General features: G+C 44.6%; 1 long non-coding RNA gene across 1 annotated transcript; it reads right to left on the bottom strand.

Annotated features, from left to right (window-relative positions):
• Nucleotides 1-14078: 14078 nt before the first annotated feature.
• Nucleotides 14079-23098, bottom strand: LOC146891662 (uncharacterized). Its single transcript, XR_014997128.2, has 2 exons — nucleotides 22459-23098; nucleotides 14079-17986 (listed from the first exon to the last, which is right to left on the bottom strand). It is a non-coding gene; the product is annotated as an uncharacterized LOC146891662 (long non-coding RNA).
• Between the last annotated feature and the right edge of the window lie 295 nt (nucleotides 23099-23393).

Here is a 23393-nt window from a genome sequence, read left to right as displayed (position 1 = left end):
ACAGGTTATATGATAAACAGATTGCACTATTCACAGGGAATTTCCGTCAGAAACCAGTGCTTTGGATGTGTGTCTAATTTGCACTGGTGTTACATACTTTGATATAGCCAACCCACCTTAAAAGAGGCACAAACCGAGAATCGGAACATGCAAGAGTTTCCTATTAGGATGGACTTAGAGTGAAGAGGCAGCTCCTTCAAATGGGAACATTCGCATGCTGTTGTTGGGTGAGCAAAGACTACGGCTGCTGTGGAAAGCAGCATGGTGACAGTCTGCGAATTTATCCACGATGCTGGAAGTAACATCTCAGAGATTATCATCATTCTCATGTTTCTGGGAGCACTGCTTGAGAGAGCTAAGAGATGGGGTGGGTAGGGGTGGGCTCTAAGTGCCCATCAGCAGATGAACGTATAAAGAAAACGTTTGCTGGTTTTGACTTGTGTATGCACACAGGTCGGAACACTGCTTAGTCTGTCTTGTTTCTCCAGTTTCTGTTCTGAGGGCCGCCTCAGTTTCCCGCTTTGTAGGCAAGTTGTCCAACAATGATCTCTCCAGCCACTTGTCTTTGCTTTTTATTCAATTTTTTACTTATTGTTTTGATACATCGGTGTCTCACTATGTTGCCCTGTCTGGCCTTGAACTTGGAATCTTCCTGTTTCAGCCTTCAGAGCAGCTGGGGTCTCAGACCTTTGCTTCCAGGTGCAGCCTTTTTACAAAGAAGGAAATTCAGCCGTGACAATGTGAATAAACTTCGGGGGCATTATGCTGAGATAAGCAGGTCACAGAAAGACATGTACCACATGATTCTGGCCATGGAAAGTACTTGAAGTAATCCCATTCATGAATCAAAGGTCGGATGATAGTTACCTGAGCCCTGGGGAGCAGAAATGCTATCAATCGACAGGCATGAGGTTCAGTTAGAAGAATGTTCTAGAATAATGCTGTACAGCTCTTACCCATAGTCAACAAATAATCTGCTGCTCTCATATTGTGTCCCTACTACAATAAAACCAGAATATATTGTCTGAAAAGATTAAATTAAAAATATACAAATAAAAATTACGTCAACTTCTTTACCTTCTTTGGTTGGTCCTGTCCGTTTAGGTATCCTAGATTGACATTAACCCCAAACCCAAGAACAGACTGAGATGTTGACGGTAAGAGCGCAGATGCTTACTGATGTGCGCTTTGAGAACCAGTTCCTACTAGTTTATGGGGAAGGCAGGACTGGGTAGGAGGAGTGAGTGAAGGAGGTACGGAGCTGTGTCACCTCGGCCCGTCCCACTGGGTGTCTGAAAGCCAACGGCCTCTTAAAACATTCCCAAAATGATGCAGGGGAGCCAGGTAGGATGCGATATCCTTGGTGAACCAGCCGCTGGATGTGGGTTACCTCTGAGGAAAGAGTGATAATTCTGGGCAAGATAGTCAGTTGGGCTTAGAGCTGTTTCGATTCAGCTATGGGCTGGAGTCGGGGAGACAAAATGCCGTGGTGCGGAAGGTCGAGTGTGGGTGGCTGACCACAGAGCCCACTTACCCGTAAGCCTCAAACTCAGCCTCCCTCAACACGTTAAATTTCCTACTCGCTTTCCTTTGTTATCAACTTCACGATTTTCCCTTACCCAAGGTGGTAGAATAGAAGTCTTAAGAGTTCTAAAAATTGCCTTGGGCGATTTTTAACAGTCTGTCACATTTAATTTCCAGCATATTTATCCTTTTAAACAATTTTAAATAATTCACTACAAAGTGAAATCTGGCACAAGTCCTATCTGTCTTTTTACTCCGTGAATTACCGAAGAAGCCAAGACAACAGATTTCTAGGCAGTTTTTAGGGCCTGGGCTGGGGACTGGGGATACAACCAAGAAGGAGGAGGCTGCTATTTTATAGCTCCTATTATAAAGAAGAAAACTTGAATCACTGGTCTTGCAAATAAGTACTAAATTGTTCTCTGGAATGCCCTATTCTGTTTATGAAAATGCAAATTGAAGGCTGGGAAAAGAATGCTGCTATTTTATGGAAAAAAATTAACATGAGCTAAATGTTTCAGAGGTTAAGATTAAAGAACGAAACAAAAACCTCCTAGCTCGTGCTTGGAAACACAAGCCTCATCTTCCAGTGACCAGTCTGCCAGAGACCTAGCCACCACTCCAGCTCCATCCTCATACACGCCCAGGGAAACACAAGAGATATTAATTTATAGTGTAATTAAATTAAATTAGCACTTTGCAATCGAACCAATAAGGCTGAGGTGGCACTCACGCTGTGAATCTCTGCTTACAAATACTTCTGCTTTGGGACAAGACCTTCCTGGTAGAAGCAGCTCTAGTGTGAAGGTGAGGTTTAGATGGAATGACTGGACGAGGGCTTTTTCATCCAGAAGATGCTATGAACCAAAACTAGAACTGATTTGTTTTCAGGTGAATAATAATAATAATAATAGATAATGCTGTAGAGGTGAAACAGCACACTAAGACACTAGCCACCAGGCCTGACAAACTGAGTTCAATCCTCCTGAAGCCTACATGGTGGAAGTAGAGAACTGACCCTACAAATTATCCTCTGACCTTCACATGTATACCATGGCTTATGCATGGGCACACGCACGCACACACACACACACACACACACACACACACACACACGCTCGCATGCACGTATGCATGCACACACGCACGCACACACACAATAAATACAATACCCCACAACTATCCTCTGACCTTCACATGTATGCCATGGTTTATGCACAGCCAGCCACACACACACACACACACACACACACACACAAATAAATACAATACCCCACAAACTATCCTCTGACCTTCACATGTATGCCATAGCTTATGCACAGCCACACATACACACACACACATTCACACACACACACATTCACACACACACATTCACACACACGCATAATAAATACAATACCCCACAAACTATCCTCTGACCTCCACATGTATGCCATGGTTTATACACGGCCACACACGCACACACACACACAAACACACACACACACACTCACACACACACACAATAAATACAATGAAAATTTATGATCTGTAGCTTTTGAATAGTTTTACATTACTGAAACTTGCATCTATTTTACCTATATTGGATGACTTCATCACAAATAAAAAGCTTTTTGAAACCTAAGCATACTTGGTTTTGGTTGAGTGACCAGAGGCTCACTTTAATATTAAGAATTTTTAGTGTGTAGAGAAAAATAACTATTGCCAATTGACTGGGTCCAAAACTGGCATTGGCGGATTGAAGTACCACTTACGGGGCACTGTGTGGGCCCTCACACCTGGCGCATGCGCAGCTTGTGTAGGAGCCACTTTCACGATATACTCTGTGTGGAAAAACATGATCTCAGATTTCTAGCTACGCAGAAAGGAAAACAAGGCAAGAAAGCACTTGGGGTGCAATTTTCCTCTCTAACCTCCTGAGGCTCCTTCAAGTCCCACTGGATATACGGGGAAGACAAGCTTCCTCCAAGAGTCGCGGCTCAAGTCTCTGGGGACACAGGGAGCGAAGTTGACACAAAGATGTGTCCATTTAGCTACAACTTTTCCTGTTTACTGTCACAAAATACCCCCACGGAAGAAAAAGAAGGGAAAAAAGAGGAGGGGGGGAAGGAGAAGAAGAAGGAGAAAGAGGAGGAGGAGGAGGAGGAAGGGTTTATTTTGGTTCAAATTGAGGATATGGTCCATCGCTGAGGACGCCACAGCAGTGTGTGTGGCAGAGATACTCACACTGTCTCCAGGCGGGAAGAGGGGAGCATGCTGCTGCTTAGCTTGCTTTTTCTCTCCTCCTTCTTATTCAGTCCTGCACTCCAGTCCGTGGGATGATGCTGCCCAAACTCAAGGGGATCTTCCTTCTGAAGTAAAACCTGCCTGGAAACATCCTCACAGACGGACTCGGGGATGTGTCTCCTGGGGACAGTGAAAATAGCAGCCCCGCTTGCCAAACACACACACACACACACACTTAACTCGTGTGTGCTTATGCCTATACACAAATGTACACATTCTCATCATGTTAGGTAGAAACCCACTAGACAAACGGACTCAATAGACATACAGACAGATAGAGAGATGGCAAGGACATCAGAGAGATCGAAGGACAAAGTTTGGCTATAAAGGTGCAAAAGTAGACTTAGGAAGAATTTTGTCCCACAAATATGGAGGTTGAGTCGTTTCATCATCAGCTGCCCATAAGCAGGAGACCCAGATCTGCTGGTGTGAATCTCAGTTCAAGTCTCACCCTGGAGAAAACTCATGCTGAGACCACACGCAAGCAGAAAGCAATGGGTGGGGATTCTTCTTTCTTCTACCTATTCAGGCCCTCAGCGGATCAGTTGGTGTCCATTCACACTGAGGACAACCTACTGTTCTGAGTGTACCTGCTGCGGCTGTGGGAAACACTCTTCAGAACATATCCGAAGATGATACTTAACATAGAAAACCTAAGGCATCTAACTGGCTCTCACGCTCATTCTGGGAGTATTGTGCTGTGGGTTAATTCAATGAGAGAACCCTAGAGGTTAGTCTTACCCACCCACCTTTCGCTGTTCCAGTTCTATCCAGTGTCTGTCTAAATGGTACAGGTAACGATGGGTGGATGCGTAATAGCAAGCTGCAAGAGGCCAGCTGAGAGGTGGATAGTGGTGACTGGCCAATCGTCTACATCTAGGTGTGCTTCAGAGAAGCCATCCAAACAGAGGCTGTTGAGAAAGTGTTGAAAAGTAGCTCACAACTTGCACAATTTTAAGCTGTATCGGATACACCTGAAGACAGACTCCCTTCCCGCCCCATCCCCTCCCTCTTGTCTTCTTTCCTAGTGTCACGGGACAGGAGGTCTGATGGGCTTCATCCCTAGTTTCCGATTTCAGCATGTTTGGAAACAACTTGTACTTTTAACAGATTTGCAGGGGATGCGGATATTGCTGATCCAGGGATCACAAAGTGAGGCTTCATGCGATAAAGGCAAGAAAGCCCCCAATGTCATTTTGTAAAGTCTTTGAGTTACTTAAACCTTCTGGACCCAACGATGAGGATGGCTGCCAGACAGAATTGACTAAATGACCTAAAGCAAAGTCTTCTATGCTCTGTGATCAGTCAATGGCCTGAGAGTGATGTGGGAATCCCCTCGGTATGCTGTGAACATGTTGTATTACCATTGGTTAATAAAGAAGCTGCTTTGGCCTATGGCAGGGCAGAATAGAGAAAGGTAGAAAATTCAAGCAGCGATAGATGAGGAAAGAAGGCAGAGTCAGAGAGATGCCATGTAGCTGCCTAAGAAGCAAGAGGTAACAAACCATGAGCCTTGTGGTAAAATATAAAATAATAGAAATGGGCTAATTTACAATGTAAGGGTTAGTTAATAAGAAGCCTGAGCTAATAGGCCAAAGATTATGTAATTAATATTAAGCCTCAGAATGATTGTTTCGTAAGCAGCTGCAGGAGCTAGTGAGCAGGACCAGTGGTGGGGAGAACCCGACTGAGAGGAAGCAAGGACTGTGGAAGAGAGCCACGCCTTCTATAACCCTGGGAAACTAGACACATGGAGCCCCGTTTGCTGATCTACTCTTTGGAAATGGTAGAGCTGTCAGCTTTACCTCTTGACGTGCACACAGCTTTTATTTTGTTGTTTACTAGAAGCACCGTTGCTTTTACTTTAGGGGACCATTGCTTCCACCCAGATCTGTCTAGAATCTTAGTGTGTGCTCCTGGGCCTCAGGGGTAAGTAAGCGACTTTATTTTCTTGACAAACATCCCATTCGCACATGATTGGCACAAAGCCTAGCCAACCAGAGTTCTACCTCAGGAAATTTTCTTAGTGGGGGGACTTCTCCGTTGGGTCTGACTAGAGTGGTCAGAATGTCTAACAGCTGCTGTTGGCCACACTTTCTTCCACCAGGAGAGTGCCTGTGGGAAGGAAAAGGGCTAAAGGCAAGAGGAGGGGTGGATGGGAACCTCCAGCAACAGAGCTCTGCGGCCTGTCAATACAACTTGGAACTATTTGGGTTACTAGAGGATTCTTCAGCTCTGGGGCTTCTGTCAGCATCTTTCTACCCTTTCTCTCATCACCCTACTTACTCTACCCCACCCACCCTCCTTTCTTCCCTCAAGTTTTTTTTTTTAGATTTATTTATTTATTTATTTATTATGTATACAATGTTCTGTCTGCATGTATGTCTGCAGTCCAGAAGAGGGCACTAGATCTCATTACAGATGGTTGTGAGCCACCATGTGGTGGCTGGGAATCGAACTCAGGACCTCTGGAAAAAGAGCCAGTGCTCTTAACCTCTGAGGTATCTCTCCAGCCCCTCTTCCCTCAAGTTTTTCAGTCGATTTTCAGTCACTAGCAAAGGAAGGCCTCGTAAGCATTATCCTGATTATGCTCAAACACACCAAGAATAGTGGAGGAGACAGGGAAAAGGAAGCCATGGGAAGGCTTCATTAGGACTGTCAGGTGCTTAACGCTGCAAAAGATCAGGGTCACACTAAGGTTACTCTAAGATAAAGTACAGAGATGCATATGATGACTACAGTGGAAGTTTCCACGAAAAAAACAAAAAGCCTAAGCTGGCCTTGGGATGAGCCCTCAGCCTCCTCTCACACATTCTGCGCCATCGTGAGCCTCTGCATCTTGGAGACAATCTCTCATTCTGCATCCACTTCTACCTGACCACTGCTCTCCAAATTCTCCAGTCTGAACCCCGGAATGCTAGGTGTAGCAGTGTTCTTGATGTACAGACTTTTCTGTTTCTGGGCATTGTGGGTTGCCAGCTAACCTCTTTGAGTTACGCACCCTATTCAGTCCCACTAGGGACCCCAAAGAACAACAGCCAAAGCCCAAATGTAAGATGGAGACACTCCGTTGTGTCTGTGACAGAATTCTCACACAACCGAATGAAAATATTCCTACCTGAAGAGGTAAAATACACCAGAAAGCAGTTGGTGGGAGAAAATGTAGGGACTTGAGCCGTTCTGAGCCACAGCCAGTTCTAGAAACAGCAGTAGCAGCTAGATGGGTGCTTTCTAGCATGGAAGGAGGTCTTGCCACAGACATCTATGGCAGGGGCTTCTGCTTGTCCTGACTTCCGACCCACCTGGAAGCTCTCTGGAAGAATCCCCACCTGTCCCACCTTTTCAGGCACGTGAGTTTACATGGACCTAAAGTAAGTCCTAATAAGTGACCTTGGGCAAATTTCTGGTTCCAAAGCTTTTGCTTTTCCATGTGAAGATGAAATTGCCTGCCTTCCCGGGGCAGCTGCAGAGAACAAATAGCCCTATGCCTGCAGAACGGTGAGAGGCGACGCAGAGAGCAGAGAAAGCCGAAAGCCCTCAGCCCTCGGCCTCAGCCTCAGCCCTCAGCCCTCAGCCTCAGCCCTCAGCCCTCAGCGGGCACCACGCGTCATCACTGCACAACACCATTCCCAACCTCTTTGATCAAGGTGAGACCAGGGACACGTCTATGAAGGACACGAACCTTCCTGTCTGTCTGCTGACGTAAGTCAAGGTTCTCTGACAAGTATCCCCGCCCACAAATGAAATCAAAATCTACATTCATTTCAGTTATAAAGCCATGTGTTCAACGTAAACATGATTTTGTATAATAGAAGAGAAGGAGGGAGGGTAAGAAGGAACCATTACTTGTAAAAGTTATATTTCACTTGAAATGTTAGTGCTTCATGAAAGAAGAGGTCCTTAATGCTAATTGAGGCATGAGTAAAACGTCAAAACCACCAAACAAAAGATATCTAAAAATCTTTTAATTCTGTGATATAGATAACTGAGTATATTTGCTTTATATAAAAACATGTATTTGGTCCAACATTCTTCTAGTATTATCAAAAGTTTACTTTTAAAAAGATAGGGAAAGGTTGGGAGGGTATGATTTAAATACATTCTACAATTTTAAAATTTAATTTTACACATTGCCATGCTGTTCCATTACATATGCAGGAAAGGGAAGAGGAATGTTTTTCAGACTTGAAAAAAAAATTAATCCATGTTTCTTGGCATCGACCGATAATGTTATATTTAAAATATACAGCTATAATGTGAGACCCATTATCTAATAAAAGTCATGAAATCTAGCTTGTTCATTTTGTGACTTATAATAATTGGAAGTTGATCAAAGAAAGCTACTTCCATTTTTATGACATTGTTACTATTTTTATGGACAAAATTTAAAATGTATGATAAAAATCCAATATACAATAATTGAAACCTACAGTCCACCCTCACAGAGCTTTGATAAATCTGTTCGTTTCTGGCCATTTTCGGTGTTGCTATAGTGAACAGTGTTGACAAGCTTATAAATGGAATTCAGATCATAGATAAAACTGAACATAAACTATCTCGCAACATTTCTGCATGTCGGGAGGCCTGGTTTGTGCCGCAGATGGCCATCTCCCAATAATACATAAAACACTTCTTTCTGGAGCCCAGCACACATTGTTGAATGCACAGGTCATTTGAACAGAACAATAATTCAATTCACTTCATAATGATCTCACTAGGAGCCAGCACAGACACCGGGGGATGCTGTTAGAAGAACAGAATTGTACCAGAACTTGAAAAATTAAATTCTTAAAAAGCCACCGTGCTCTCTTGTCAAAATAGCACTTAAATGTATGCAGTGTTTAGAGACGAGGCAGGCTCGCTGAGTTTATTTTAGTCACTTGAATTATACTGCTATGTGTCTGTGCCATGATTCTTCAGTCTTCACACTGGAAGCTTTCCTGGGAGGGTCAGTAATGGCCTCTGAGTCCTCCATTGGCTTTGTTGGCCGAGCTCATTGATGACGAAGCCTTGAGTCCGTCACTTTCGCTCCTCAAATCGCTCAGGTGTAGTCACTGAAGACTACAGAGCGTTTCTGAAGGACACATGGGAATCATTAGCCAGCCCAATAAAGTGACCCATTTATGTAAGTAACAGTTATTATAACCTCACCCCCATGGCCATATTTCTCTAGACTAATTTTTTATTTTTAGAGCTACTTCAATTTCAAGCTTGTAAGGCTTAAGATCCTGGAGTCCCTGTGTTAGCAGTGATGAATGAACTCAGCAAGGAGAAAGCAAAATTAGAGGACCTCCCGCATCTGGATGCTTTTGACTCTCGACACATCTGGAATCAGGCACCAGCTCGCTCTCTCTCTCTCTCTCTCTCTCTCTCTCTCTCTCTCTTTCTCCCTCTCTCTCCTCTTCCTCCCTTTCTCTTTTTCTTCCACTCCTCCCCCTCTCCCATATTTCCTTCCTTTTATTTATTTTTTTGACAGACATTAGTTATGTAGCCCAGGCTGGCCTCAAATTCAGAATCTTTGTTATCTCAAGCTTCCCAAGAACTGAGACTGTATCAGCCTGTGCTGTCTTGTCCTGGTTATGATGATCACCGCTCTGTATTTTAGGACTAAGTCTAATGCCACTGAAATGACACGCCTTATTGTTAGAGATGTAATTATTGTTACCATATTGTCTTTTGTTACCTTCATTTATGAATGCAGCAAGGGCTTTAAAAACGTTTTTGCTTAGTATGTTAGATTAAAAGATCTTTAGGTTTTAGGATCTAATTCTAAAAATTGAACAGAGTGGTCACAAAAAAACAAATGCAAAAACAAAACAAACCAAAACAACAATGACAAAAACAGAAAAACAAACAAAAAACACCAAGAATAGTATTAATATAAACCTATTCAAATAATTATTAATTTAATATCAGAGAATTTGTATAAAGTCTTGCTACTGATTGTTTTATAGTTTGTTTATTTAAAATTTCCCCATTTGTCTGCCCTTCTAGACTTGAAAAAAAATTAAATCTCCTTTCCTATAAAACAGTGCTTTTATACTTGGGAAGCCCATTCCCCTATAGGACGAACCTCTGTCCCTGCCTCTTCAGCTCCTGGTGAGGGGTGGGGGTGCTGATTTCTGCCGCAAAGCAGGCCGAGGAGCAAGGAGCACTCATTTGATTGGGGTTACAGTGAGAACGGGAGGAAGAGGAGGAGCTCCAGCACCAGCCGGAGAGGCCACACCTTATTTCTTCTCCAACACCCATCTCCTCACTGATCCCTCTCCCAGAAAGCACAGCCCTGCCTCTAACAGGACTTATGGGTGTAAAGAGAGAGAACACAAAAGGTGAAAGGAAGTACAGAGATCCTGAGGGCAGAGGGCACCTCAGAGAAACTGATGCCACAGAAGGCTCTTGGAAGGATCCCCATTTGTACGCCACCTTCCTTCCCCATCCCCCGTGTGCCATCTGCAGAGCAGACCTTTGGCCCTCCCATCTGCCAGGATGCAGGACCCTTCTGCACCTGAACCTGCAGCCCAGTGTCTGGGCTCACGGGAAACTTTCTGAGGACCTTGGAGAGACCGAACCCTTTGCAGAAGACTTCTCTAGCTTCTGATCAAGAGAAAAGCTAAGAGCTGGGGACTAAGAAAACAAATTCTTTGCCAGGAGCAGAAAGTGAAGCGGGAGAGGAGAGCATTTAAATTGCACTTGCAGTGCCCAGGGCAGTCGCATACACTTTCCTGGGGGCGTTTGCTCAGGTAAGCCTAGGAAGAGCTGAGAGTCCTCTCCCCTTTTCAGAGAACACTAGTCAACTTTCCAAAGAGCAGGTAGCTACTTACCTGAAAGAGCCGGGACCTGAGCCCAGCCCCAGCTGGGTTCCAGCACCTCCACAGCTACATAGCTCACGTTAGAATCACTCGGAGAACTGTTAAACGATATTGATACTTGGCCTCAGTCCTAGAAATACTACTACAGTCGATCATCAGTGGGGCCTAGGACATCAGGACTTCTTAAATTTCCGCAGATGATGTTAATGTGCAGCCGGGTTTGCCAACCATATTATTCTGTCTCTTACTACCGTGTTATCTTATGATCTCTGCTCCTTCCCGTGTCTCTCCCTCACTCACGCTATCCCAATCCTGGTCTCGGACTCTGCCCCATCCCAGGTTTTCTTTCCACATAAGAGTAGCTCTTGGGGTGGGTTTCTAATAGGTCTGGGAAGTTATTGGACTACAGCTGCAGCCTGTTGACATTTCATGATGGAACTGTGGATACATTTCCTGTAGAACATAGCTGTTTGCATTTTACACAGGGATATAATGTACAGATGTGTAAAAAAAAAAACTAGGAGAAACAAGCCAAATAGTACAGAGCCAGAGACAGAAGGAGGAGCAGGATTAGGGAAGGGAAGAAGCCAAAAGAATTTTGCCCCCTGCTCTCTAGTCTACTGTGAGGCTTGAATAGCTCACACCAAGAATGGATCTCTGCATCATTAAGAGTATTTTTCCTACAGAAAATCGACAAAGGTTTTTTGTTTATTTGTTTGTTTTTTAATCTATATAATCATACTGGAAGGGATCTTGTTAGAAACTCACTACTAGGAACATAGTCCTACAAGTTCATGATGGATACAGTAGTGTTTGTAGCCTGTCCTGGGGGCCTTAGCAGCATGTAGACATTGAATAGACTCTGCAGTGTTGAAGAATTAGAGAACAGTAGGCCTTGGAGCCCGATCCCCACACATGTTTGATTCTTGGCTCCAGCATCCACTACTTTGGCAAGACATGCTACGGTTCTGAGCCTGTTTTCTCATCCATACAGAATAGCATTCAAGAATTGAAGAAGTTAAATGTGTGAGTCTTCCAGCAGTGAAAACAGTGAAGAGGTGGCATCCATAAACGGCAGCTCTTGTCCTGCAGGGAAATCTGTTCCTGGTTCAAAACACATACTCTTGGTGATCACTGAGTACAAAGGAATTGAGGGCTCCATGGATTATATAATTTTGTCAATTATCTTTTGGAAGGGTACGAAATGTTTGCGACCTAAAGTGGACTTCTGCCGGTGCTGTGGAAGAAGCCATGATCAAGAGACCACTGAGCTGTATCCTCACTACAAAGCCAATGTTCAAGGCATGAGCTGTATAAATTTGCAGGGGTTCCCGTGGCCAGACAGGGGCTGGGGCGTGTGGCACCGCGCACACACCTCTAATCCCAGCACTTGTGAAGCACAGACAGACAGATAGATCTCTGCGAGTTTGAGGCCAGACTGGTTTACATAGAGAGTTCCAGGCCAGCCAGGGCTATACAGTGAGACCTTGTCTCAAAAATAAAAAATAGATAAATGATAAAGAGATAAAAGTATGGGCAACTCATTTTCCTCAGCTACAATGGAGAAGCAGGACCATGAAGGTGAACCCAAAACCAGAGCTGAATCCTGAATATTACTACTACATGAGGCTTCTGGCCCATCTTGATCACATGTGAGAAGTCACAAAGGGCCCCAAAGACGTCATTGTGCCAGTCCAGGTGTTGTTTGACCCATGCAACAGTCTCAACAGTGGCGGAACTTATTCCACATTTAAAATGTCCATTCATGTAAAAATATAAGTTGTGTTTCACTCTTAAAAAGCTGATAAAGCTGTATCTTTTACAGGAACTAGAAGAACTAATATCTAATGTTCTCATCACCAAGAATTGATAAACGTGTAAAGCGATGAATATGTTAGTTACCTCGATCTGTTCCTTAATACAATGAATACAATGTGCACATGCAGAAGCGTCACATTATGTGTAACTATTTTGTGACAAGCAAGTAGAAGGATAAAACAAAGTAAACAAACTGACATATGTGACTTTCTGTGGGCCAGCTGGGTATGACTGAGTTAGGGATTCCTTCTGTAGTTAGGACAAGAGCACTTTAAGAAGCCACAAGCCCAACTGGGTGGTGGTTGTACAAGACTTTAATCCCAGCATTTAGGAGGTAGAGGCAAGTAGATCTCTGTGAGTTTGAGGTCAGTCTGCTCTACAGAGTGAGTTTCAGGACAGGCTCCAAAGCAACACAGAAAAATCCTGTCTTGAAATACAAAAACAAAGAGGGGGGGAGGGTTACAAGTCCCTCTTGATTGCTTGCATCACTCAATAGCATTACCTACTTGCCCTTTAGGCATTGAGTTTGTACCTATGAAACATTGAATGTTTTCTCTGAGGCCATAGGAATGTGGTTGGGATGGGAGGATTGCATGCCTCTATAATTACATCTGCCTACGCATGTCTGTAGTGTGGAGATCCCCAAAATGGAGGTTGCCTTTCTCTGTTCACTTTTTAATGAACCAAAGAAAAAGAACATGGAGCTCTCTGAAATTTCTGTGAAGAAGCGAAAGGCTGCTGTTGGTAGTCTTCCTCCTTTTCTTGGAGCTAATATTCATCAGGAGACTGGCCTTTCTCAAATGCCCTAAGTTGTGGGCCATCACAGCAATCTCTCTACTCCATCTTTTCCATTTGGAGGAGTCTGAGGTTCTTTTCCTTCACACATGCTCGGGTCCTATAAATGGAAGAAAAAGCTGAACCATGACCCTCGCCTTTGATGTATACAGAGAGATGCTTATCAACTTTAGTGATATTGACTTTATTTTTTAATATCATGGAGTCAGTTGTGAATCAATACCTGTCCAATTCTTGTCTAATAAACGTCCTTATCTGAAAGTTATTAAAAACAAACAAAAATAGGTCCTATTTCCTTAACTCAGCTGGAAGATCTCACCATGACAAAATTATTTCCCATAATTAACAAGAGCAGAATTTGAATTTGCTGTAAAAAGAATCTTTCATTAGCCAGTGCTTTTTGTCTAAGTTGTTTCACCCCAAGTGACAGTTTACTAAGAGAGATTTCAGGACAGACTGGAAACATTGCTCAGCAGTAGGGCCCTTGCCCAACAAATGCAAGGCCCTAGGTTTTATTCTCAGCAGGAGAAAATTTCTAATTGTACAAGTGAAAGGGCCCCACCCCAAGCACAGGTACCCATGGCCACTGGCGAGCATCCCCCCCACTTTCTCTAGCACACACCCATCATGCCTCAGTCTATCGACTCAATCTCTTTTCTGATACACTTAGCAGCAAAGTTTATTCTATAGATCAGGGATCTATCCTTAACATAAAACAAAAACAAACAAACAAAACCAACCAATGTACCCCCCAAACTAGTAATAGTCTCATAGGAAGTAGTGTGGAGAAAAAAATAAGAACATTCTCAGATTCCACTGATAGTATTAAATAGAAACCAGACCTGTTGGCACATGCTTTTATTCCCCTGCACTCCATAGGCAGAGGTAAGTGGATCTCTGAGTTTGAGACCAGCCTAGTCTACAGAGGGAGTTCCAGGACAGCCAGGGCTACATGGAGGAACAGTCTCAAAAAACCAAGAAAAAGAATAGCAAAAATTATTACTACCTCTATTAGACGTTTAATATGGCTTATTCCTGATTTGAGAGTTTTACATCTGTAAATTTCTCTTTAGACGCCTTGCTAGAACTGCACCAGGATGTATGTGTGTGGGGTTGCTCATGGCCACATGGATGGTAGAACACAAGGCGGAAAGTAATTGTTAAAAATCAATCCTGAGAGACTGCATTTAACTGGCGTAACTCACTTTACCAGCTTGGACACAAATGAAGTTACATCTTTTTAAAGTGGTTTCAATCACATTGGCTCCCAAAATCCACGTGCCAGATTAAAGCCAGAGAAGTCCACTGCCTGCCTCACCTCCCCCTCGCCCAGGCACGTCCATCCCCCTGAATTGTCCAACCACCCTGAGGCTTTCCTCCTGCCCAGTGGCCCATCCTGCCTCCAAACGCCTCCTGGAGAGAGCCGGGAATTTGATTAGAGCTCGAGGAGCCCTGTTTCCAGCGTCTGTTGTTCCTGCTTGCCATAATACAGCTGTTGAAAGCCGCAAATTTAATAAACAGGGACGCTCATACCAAAATAAGGCTGGGGACAAAAGGATTGACTGGTTTTTGTGAAAAATAAAAGTAAAGATTGCCTTATTTATCTTTAGACATGATTTATCTTTTTTTAAAAACATATTTATTTATTTATGTATTATGTATACAATATACAATGTGTATGCCTGCAGGCCAGGGCACCAGACCCCATTACAGATGGTTGTGAGCCACCATGTGGTTGCTGGGAATTGAACTCAGAACCTTTGGAAGCGCACGCAATGCTCTTAACCTCTGAGCCATCTCTCCAGCCCCCGACATGATTTATCTCTGAAGGGTGTATATAACAGAAATGAAAATATACTCTACCTAAACAGCGCTCTAGTCTGTTAGAATAAACAATGAATCAAGTGTTGACCTCGTGGAGGAACAATTTACCTCGTCTAAGTACTTTGCACCAAATTTGACACCCTTCACTTCAGCCTTCACTTCTGACTTTTATAGCAGAAGGCTGGGGTCGTTTGTCAGAAAGGGTAGAGGCTCACACATTTTCCTAAGAGCCTCTTCTAGTCCTCCCAGACTCAAGCCGGTCTCCTTCTGAAGCGCTCTCTCTGTTAGCATCCTGTTGTTTTCCTCACTGTGAGAGGGCCCAGCCCTGCCAGACGCTCGCTCATTTGCTTATGAAATGCCTGTCCAGAATCACTTCCAATGGCTTCATAACATCCTGCATCTTCTGCAAGATTAGCAACTTTGCACCGCAACTGAAATGCATTTTATTTACATTGTGTTGTGGGAAGTTTATAACATCTGTGATCAGCAAGATTGGCTGGTGGAATGGAGGGTAGGTGCTGGGATTAAGTCGGGAGGGGCATTGAAATGAGTTCTAATTTAGTAAGGGGTCAGTTCATTACTGGATGCTTCCTGTTATGACTAATTTCTGCTTTCCTCCACAGCTTAGCAACCATTGGGATTCAGGTAATGATAATGAGGGGCTGGATAACAAGAAACCTCTAGACTTGCTTCACTAACAAGAAATGCAGTGTGTATGAACAGAGAAAGCCATTTACAATGCATTGTTGTGGAAAAAGAGCCAACTCCAAAAGAACAGGAAAACCATGTCTTTAAGGCCAGAAGTAAAGCACTAAAATGGAGCAGATAAACTAGACCGTCTGAGACAGCGATGGAGTAGCAGATGCTCTAATAACGAGTGAGTCAACAAAGAGAGCCCATCAGAGTAGCCTCAGTTTTAAATGAGCATTTGCGGTTTAAAATACCATAAAAGCCAGTTAGGAGTAATGTTTCGGCAGTTTATCTGAGAAAGGGCCGAAACAGAAAAGAAGAAGAAAAAGAAGGAAGAAGAGAAAAGAAAAACTCCATGAAAAGAAAACACGGCAGGTCTGCGTTCGAGGGATCCCTGCGGTCTTGGTAACGCTTTCCTGACGTGCTTTGTGCTGCATGAGAAGCTCAGCAAAAGCTCCTTTTAGCACAGTCAAGCCAGGAGCATTTGGAGAGACTGTCATTTTCACGGCACTATGTTCCAGAGGACTGTTCCGAGAAACACAAGGGTCCAGAAGACTTTGCGGCCCTTCTTTGGACAGCTAACAGCCTGGCTGAGGCAACTGCTCTCCCAGTTCACCGGGAAACCAACCTGCTGACTTCCCAGTCTTGGCCTCTCTCTCAGACTCCAGTGGTCCAATCAAGAGATGAGATTCCTCACTGAGTGAAAATGAGATCCTTTCCCTTCCACAGAAAGGGAAACCCAGGGACTGGTTCAGAAGCCATTTAGAGCGCCCACCTCGCCTCTTCCAGTGTTTCTGGAGGCCTGTGAAGGTGAGAGCATTGAACATGCTGACTTGGCAGTATTTTTATCTCTGTCCTGTCTTAGGAACGAGGACCCAGAGAGTCATCAGTGTCAGGCTGTTGCTAAGGAAAGGACAGGACTTGAACCCAGAATCTCTAACTCCAGAGCACATGCCCTGAACTTGTTATGGTCTACTCATTTGTCGTGTCAGATTAGGGGTGATCATTGCGTGGTCCTCCTGCAAGGCAGCTTAGGCCAGGAGAAAAGAGGAAAGCAGCTGTGGGAATGGAATCTGGAGAAAGGTAATACACCCTGACAAACGACAGCGCCACCCACGAACTCTCCGTAGGCTTCCGGGATTCGAGGTTGCCAAGGCAGGCGGCTGTGTGCTCCCTTCTTCCTGCCCCTCCTGGAAAGGATCCCTGCAGGGCAGAGTTGAAGAGCGTTGTTGGGTAACAGTTCTCTGTGAGTCAACAAACAATCAGAGATGTAGCTGGGTGCTGCACTCCGCTGTAACAAATGGCTTTAAGAAGTTGCCACTGTAGAGACTTCAAAGGTGGGCTCATTTTGTCTGGCCCGTCCTTCTCCAGGAGAAAGTGCTTCCTGTACACTGTTCAACACACCAACCGTGGCCGGGTCTTACGCCTGACCTTTAGCATTCCCTTGTGCCAAGTTATTCCTTAGAATTTTAGAAACATACAAAGGAAACCGACACTTCCCTACTCTTGTCGCGCCACTCAGATCTGCGATTCATTCCAAACGTGACACATTTGTTAGAAAACAAAACGTTCATTTGAATTTTGTTTCATCAGGCCAAGTTTGCTACATGGATTAGTTTATCTGAGACCCACTACAGTTTCAAAAGTGGTCTGAGTTCACCACCACAGTCCTGAGAAACAGAACGCTTCGTCACGTCACTTCTTGTAGATGAAAGGGAACGGCTTCTTAGATGCACTCCGTTTTTTCGTGTGTGCTTGAGAATTTCATACCTGAATATAAGGTATTTTGATTGGCTCCACCCCCACACTCACCCCCCCTCACACACACATTCCAGCCCATCCCCTGTTCTTTCTATCACATTTCTCTTCCAACTTCATGTGATCTTTTTAAAAAAAAAAAAACGCGTCTGGTCCGCTTGGTGCTGCCCGCAGGTATGTTCTGCTAGAGCTTGGACAACTTGCAGGGGCCTCATCACTAAAGGTCGCCCTTCCTTGGCAGTCATTAGGCACCAGTAGCTGTTCAGTCAGGGCTGGAACTTCACGAGCCCCGCCCCCATTGCCTTAGGGTTTCTATTGCTGAGAAGAGACACCATGGCAACTCTTATAAAGGAAAACATCTAACTGGGGCTGGCTTGCAGTTCAGAGAGTCAGTCCATTCCCGTCATGGGGGGAAGCCTGGAGGCTTGCAGACAGACGTGATGCTGGAGACGCTGGAGAAGGAGTTGAGAGCTCTGCATCTGGACAGACAGGAGGAGGAAGGAAGAGAGAGTGACACTGGGCTTGAGCATCTGCGACCTCAAAACCCACCCCCCAGTGGCACACTTTCTCCAACCAGACCACACCTCCTCCAACAAGACCACACACTTTCTCCAACCAGACCACACCTCCTCCAACAAGGCCACACATCCTCATCCTTTGAAACAGTGCCAGTTCCCATGAGCCTCTGGGAACTGGCACTTCCTGTTCATTCACACCGCCACTCCTATGGTGGCCTGATGTTGCGCTTGCAGTCACAGCTGCTGTGAGTTACGTGTGCCAGTGTGCTGTCGTGCCCAGGGGAGACTGTTTCACGGCAGACATCTTCTACCGCTGACCCTTGGGCTCTGTCCACCCTTTCTACTGCTATGATCCCTGACGTGTGGGTGGACAAGTGTGATATAAAAGTCCCACTAAGAACTGAGCACTCCACAGTCCCTTCTCTGCATGACGACCAGTTCTGGATCTTTTAGAGTAGTACATGGTATAATAAAAACACTCCCCTTTAAAGAAAATGCCCCTTAGTCACTGCCTTGAAAGTATTTTTTCGTGTCCTCAACATGCATAAAAATAATTTATGTAAACTGAATGCAAATTCTCTTACTCTTGTGTTCCTCTATCTCTCTGAGAACGTGGGGACATAGTATTGGACACTGTAATGTTTTCTAGACCACCCACAGTTTTGTGTGAAATGATAGCATGTAAGTTAGAACCAACATCAGGATCCTAAGCATTACTGTCTGAGAATAAATTACCTGCTCAATGAGTGGGCCTAGCCATGCACCTGGTAGTCACTTCTCATGAAAAATCTACTGGTTGGCTCTATTTGTCACCAGTTCGGTAAGTCCTGTAAACAGATACTGCGTTTGTTTTTGGGGGAAAAAATGGTCTTTAAAAAAATAAAAGAGTTCATTAGAATACTAGTCCTAATGCCAAAAGGTGATAGTATTTATTAATTTACATGATTGTATTTAGATAATTACATGATTATATTCATATTTAGATTTTAATTAGAGAAATGAAGTTGATAGCTTCTGAATACACTTGTGAATTTGAAGATTCTGCACCTACACCTGCAGGCTGGTAGATGTTCTTTGAACAGAAATGTCAAGGCACCTTCTATATGTTAGGAGAGGTGTAAAAAAGAGAAAACTATTAAATTACTAAGCTCTTTTAGGGGAGCCAGCACCTCAGTAAGTTGTCTGTGTTGTATAACTGGCAAAGACTGAAATTATTATTTTGTAATAAAGGCTCTCTTGGGTCAGTGAGTTGGTTGCTTTCCCCTCAATTTTTCTTTTAAAGAATTCTCTGTGGTTGACCTTGTGTCTCGCCATTGTACCACAGAGAAAGGGCTCATTGTTTCCAAACGAGAGCTTCATACAGCAGTGAAAGACCATCTCAGAAATTACAAGTCACGAGGAGGAGGTGACCCTTCTACCAGGTGTCACCACCTGGTAGACAAGTTGACAAGGGAAAGGTGACGCCATCTCTGATGTTCTCTTCCTGAGATCATCCTTAGGCACACTAGATTCTAGCGGAGCACTGAGTTGTATCATTGATTATTCCACACACGCCCCTTACCGGCAGTGAGGGAAACTCAGCCGAGAATACCAGCCATATCCAGGACTTGATTGTGATGACACACAGCAAGATGTCAAGCATCTCCAGAGGTCTTAGATGTTTGGCCTATTGCCATTTGAGAAATGGCTTCTGATTTTCATCCTTCAGGAGAGTATCAGGGAACAACTTCTCCAACTGGCTCCAGCTGTAATTGCTAATGCCTGTCTTGGAAAGGCGAACCATTCTATGGTTGTTTTATAGATTCTGCAAAATCTTCACTGTCCCAGAAGTCAAGGAAACTTAATTTCCAGAGCCAGCAAAGATCCATTTCTAAAAAACACTTGTTTAGCTTCCTTGCCTTGTGCTAAAAGATCTGTCTTCTCATGAATGGTGCCAGAAACACATCTTTAAATTCTTCATTTAATTTGACCTGTTGAAGTCAGAATCTAGTGGACACGGATTGCCCAAAAGTGACTGACTGGGATGTGTGGCCCCGTAATTCCCTGATGGGTGTGAGGGAGCTGAGGAGGACTCTCCACCTTCACCGTACACTCAGGGTCTAGAGAGAGGGTGTGTTTTCTTCAGCATTGTTCATTCTTATTCTTTTGATAAACATTAAATCCACTTCTAAGGGGAAAGCAAAAGTCAGAATATGTTTGATTGATCAGCCTGCTTCTGTGAGCACAGAACTGTGTTTGCTCTTCTCTTCCCCAGAGCTCCCCTGCCCTGAAATAGGAGAAAAGACCCTCTGAAGTGTTAGGACCTTGATTTGCAAACCAGCAGCAGGACCAGAGCAGAAGTTAAAACTTTGTAGCCCCCATGTCACCAAAGTATTCCTTTCTATGTGCCAAGAGAAAAATCCCAACTCAAGGCTTGAGACCATATTGTAAAATGTAAATAACGTTTTAATGAGCACTGGGGAAGGGTGAGCTGGGCCAGTGGCCCACCACTGAAGAAGTGCACCTTGGGTAGTAATGAAACTAGTTTGGTGGTCTTCGCCTCTGTAGTAGACATTTTCCCACATTAGCAAACCAGCACAGGATTTCATGTGATCCCATACAAAGGACAATTACAGCTCTGCCCAAAACCAGAACTGGAGTGTGGATGGGGTAGCTAGAGGAGAAACCAACAGAGAAATAACAGGGAGCTTTTAACTCAAAGTTAAACTCCTGCCTAGACTTGGGAAGAAAAAAAAAGGGCAAATAATTCCAGGCACATTTTTATTTCTGTCCACCTTCTGTAATCGCTAATGCTATCTGAAGAGCTGTCCTCATTTCTACTTTCTTCTCTGTCCATGATTTTCCCTCTGTGAGAAAACATTTTCAAAAGCCTGGTCTAGAAGTCTGGGGCTGCCTTCTCCATACTAGCGACCCCAGCTCATGGGGCTACAAGGGTGAGCACCCCCCTCCAAAGTAGAGTCCATAGGCAATGTACCCAGGCTTTGCTGATTGCTCCCGATTCCAAATTCATCCTCTCTAACTAGGTATACGTCAATCTCCCTTAGTCCAGTTCCTCCAGGGAGCATCCCTTCTCTCCAGTTTCGCACCTGTCTACGGGGAAACCATTAATGTTAAAAAAAATTGTCCTTCTGATAAACCAAGCTCCTTGTACCACTCCTTTTGAAAGAATAAGTGAACATGTATAAGATATGGAGGAAAACAGTCCCAGGCTTAAGTTACTATATTCTTGACCTCACTACACTTCATTTGTTGGAGATTCTTCATCTTTTTGTTTTATTCAGACAATATATATCTTGATGGCATTACCTGACTTAAGTTCTACCGTTACCCTCGGTGGTAAATCAAGAGGCTGTATCTCCTCATTATCGCTTTTGGAATAGTTGTTCTAACCCCAAACCAGACAGACAGACCTCAAAGTGGTCCAAGGACATCCCACTTGGGGTAAGATGATAAGGTCCATTCCAAGTGAGACAAACAGTGCTATCCCCACCATGGGATGCCCTGACTTAGATTCATAGGGATCAGAGCTTCAGGAACGGGTTCGTTTGGAGAGTCACTCATTGAAGCTCGGCTCTTCTGATTACAGGTAGAGTTCCTCGGACAGCCCAGGAAGGATTCCACCTTCATCGTATCGTTCCTCTCTCCTGCTCCCCTGGTTCCCCAAATATAACAGCCTCATCTTCAGATTGTCTCGTGGAGGCTCACAGTCCCTTAAAGACTATCCCGAGGTTAGACCAGAGCACAGCGTTCCCCTGTGGCAGGATAATGTGCCTTTCCTGGCATTGGGTCTACTTTGCCCTAAGGTTACATTTTTAAACAAAGAAGCCTTTAAGAGTTGTTCTGCAGACCTCCACACTAGAGGCTTGTGTCTGTGGATCTTAGAAAAAAGGAGACCGTAATAAAACTACAGGAGCCGGCAGTAGGGAATTACAACTCCAGAATGTGAGGAGGTCTGCCTCAGCCCTGCTAAATGCTGAGCCTTGGCCTCTCTGACGATGAAGAATAACAACAACAACAAAAAGCAGAAGGAATTTAAGTCAGTTGGTTGCTGGATTGCATTAGCAGGGTCCAGGAGAAGGGGCGCTAACTGAGGGTATACTGATTCTTGGCCACCACCCTGGTACTAGACAGGATGGGAGATGGCACAGTTAGGGGAATGAGAAAAGTTCACCCAAGTCAAAGCAGCCTGTGATGTGCAGCCACCCAAGTTGGAGGCTGTGTGTGTGGTGCCGTGACTCAAAGTGTAACCAGTTGATTTACAGATAATATGAACAAATACTACTACTAAAGATCTCAGGGAGTGCCCATGATAGGCAGAAGTGGGGGGGAAACATCAGAAGGACTGAAGCAAAGGGGCCGGAGAAAAAAAACAATGGTGGTAGCACCTGGGAGCCAGGCAGAGAGAGGGTAGGGAGGCCACCAAGTAGACCTACCTGCTTTGGGGAGCATAGAGAGGGCACTGCGGCCACCTGTCCAGCAGCTCTGCCGCTCTCCTTTGGCAGCTTGGTCCCCGGTGCCTGCATTGCTGGACCCGGCCTGAGAGCTTCCTAAAATATCCCTGGGGCTGATGCAATAGCAGTTTGTGATGGTGCTGCATTGCCATGCGCAGATGGAATAACCTGGTAGTGTGGAGGAGGCCCTTAACGTCTTCATGGGATCTGACCCAATGAGGCCAGCACTCCCAGTGGACAACGGACCTGGTGGAAGGGTGGCTAAATTGTCCGGGAAGAGTTGACTTCCCACTCACCCATTCACTGCATTGCTCAGTCAGGACACTGACAACAGGACAGGACAGACCTAAGTAGTCCTTCCACAAGCCTCAAAGGGTTCCCTAGCCCCACTTTCACCCCGGAGAGAACAACACAAAGAAAGGGGGAACCCCCTGCTCTAGGGTACCTTCTGATTAAACACCAACTTTACCCAGAAAGGGAGAGGCGCCAGGTCTGGTCTGAAAGACGAACCAAAAGCTACCAAGACAGGGTGGCACCCTGGCTTAGTCTGGTCATCTCCAGATAAAAATGGTTGGTCAAGTTCTATGCCAGCTCTGGTTCTGCATGACGGCTTGAATTTTGAAATGTGACTTTACCTTGCCAAATGAAACACTTTTCTCCCTCTCTCCCAGGTTGTTCTATCCCTCTTAGAAGGCTGAGTGGGTCGGGCCGAAGGGAAAAGGTTTGAAAAATTTGCCCCTTTACTAAAATATAAAGTGTCAATCACCCCTACCTCCATTCCCACCCCTAATGCTCAAAGTGTTAAAAAGTAAAAGCCCGCTGCATCTTTTGGGCAAGTAATCAACCCAAGTTGAAAGGCACACGCTGTTGCATTTCTGATCAGCTTGTATGTTAGGCAGGAAAATATACTGCCGCCC

Source organism: Myodes glareolus, chromosome 15, assembly GCF_982192425.1.
Source record: "Myodes glareolus chromosome 15, mMyoGla1.1, whole genome shotgun sequence".
In the NCBI taxonomy this organism is placed as follows: domain Eukaryota; kingdom Metazoa; phylum Chordata; class Mammalia; order Rodentia; family Cricetidae; genus Myodes; species Myodes glareolus.
Note: the sequence above shows the minus strand (reverse complement) of the source record. Positions and strands in the feature narration are given on the sequence as shown.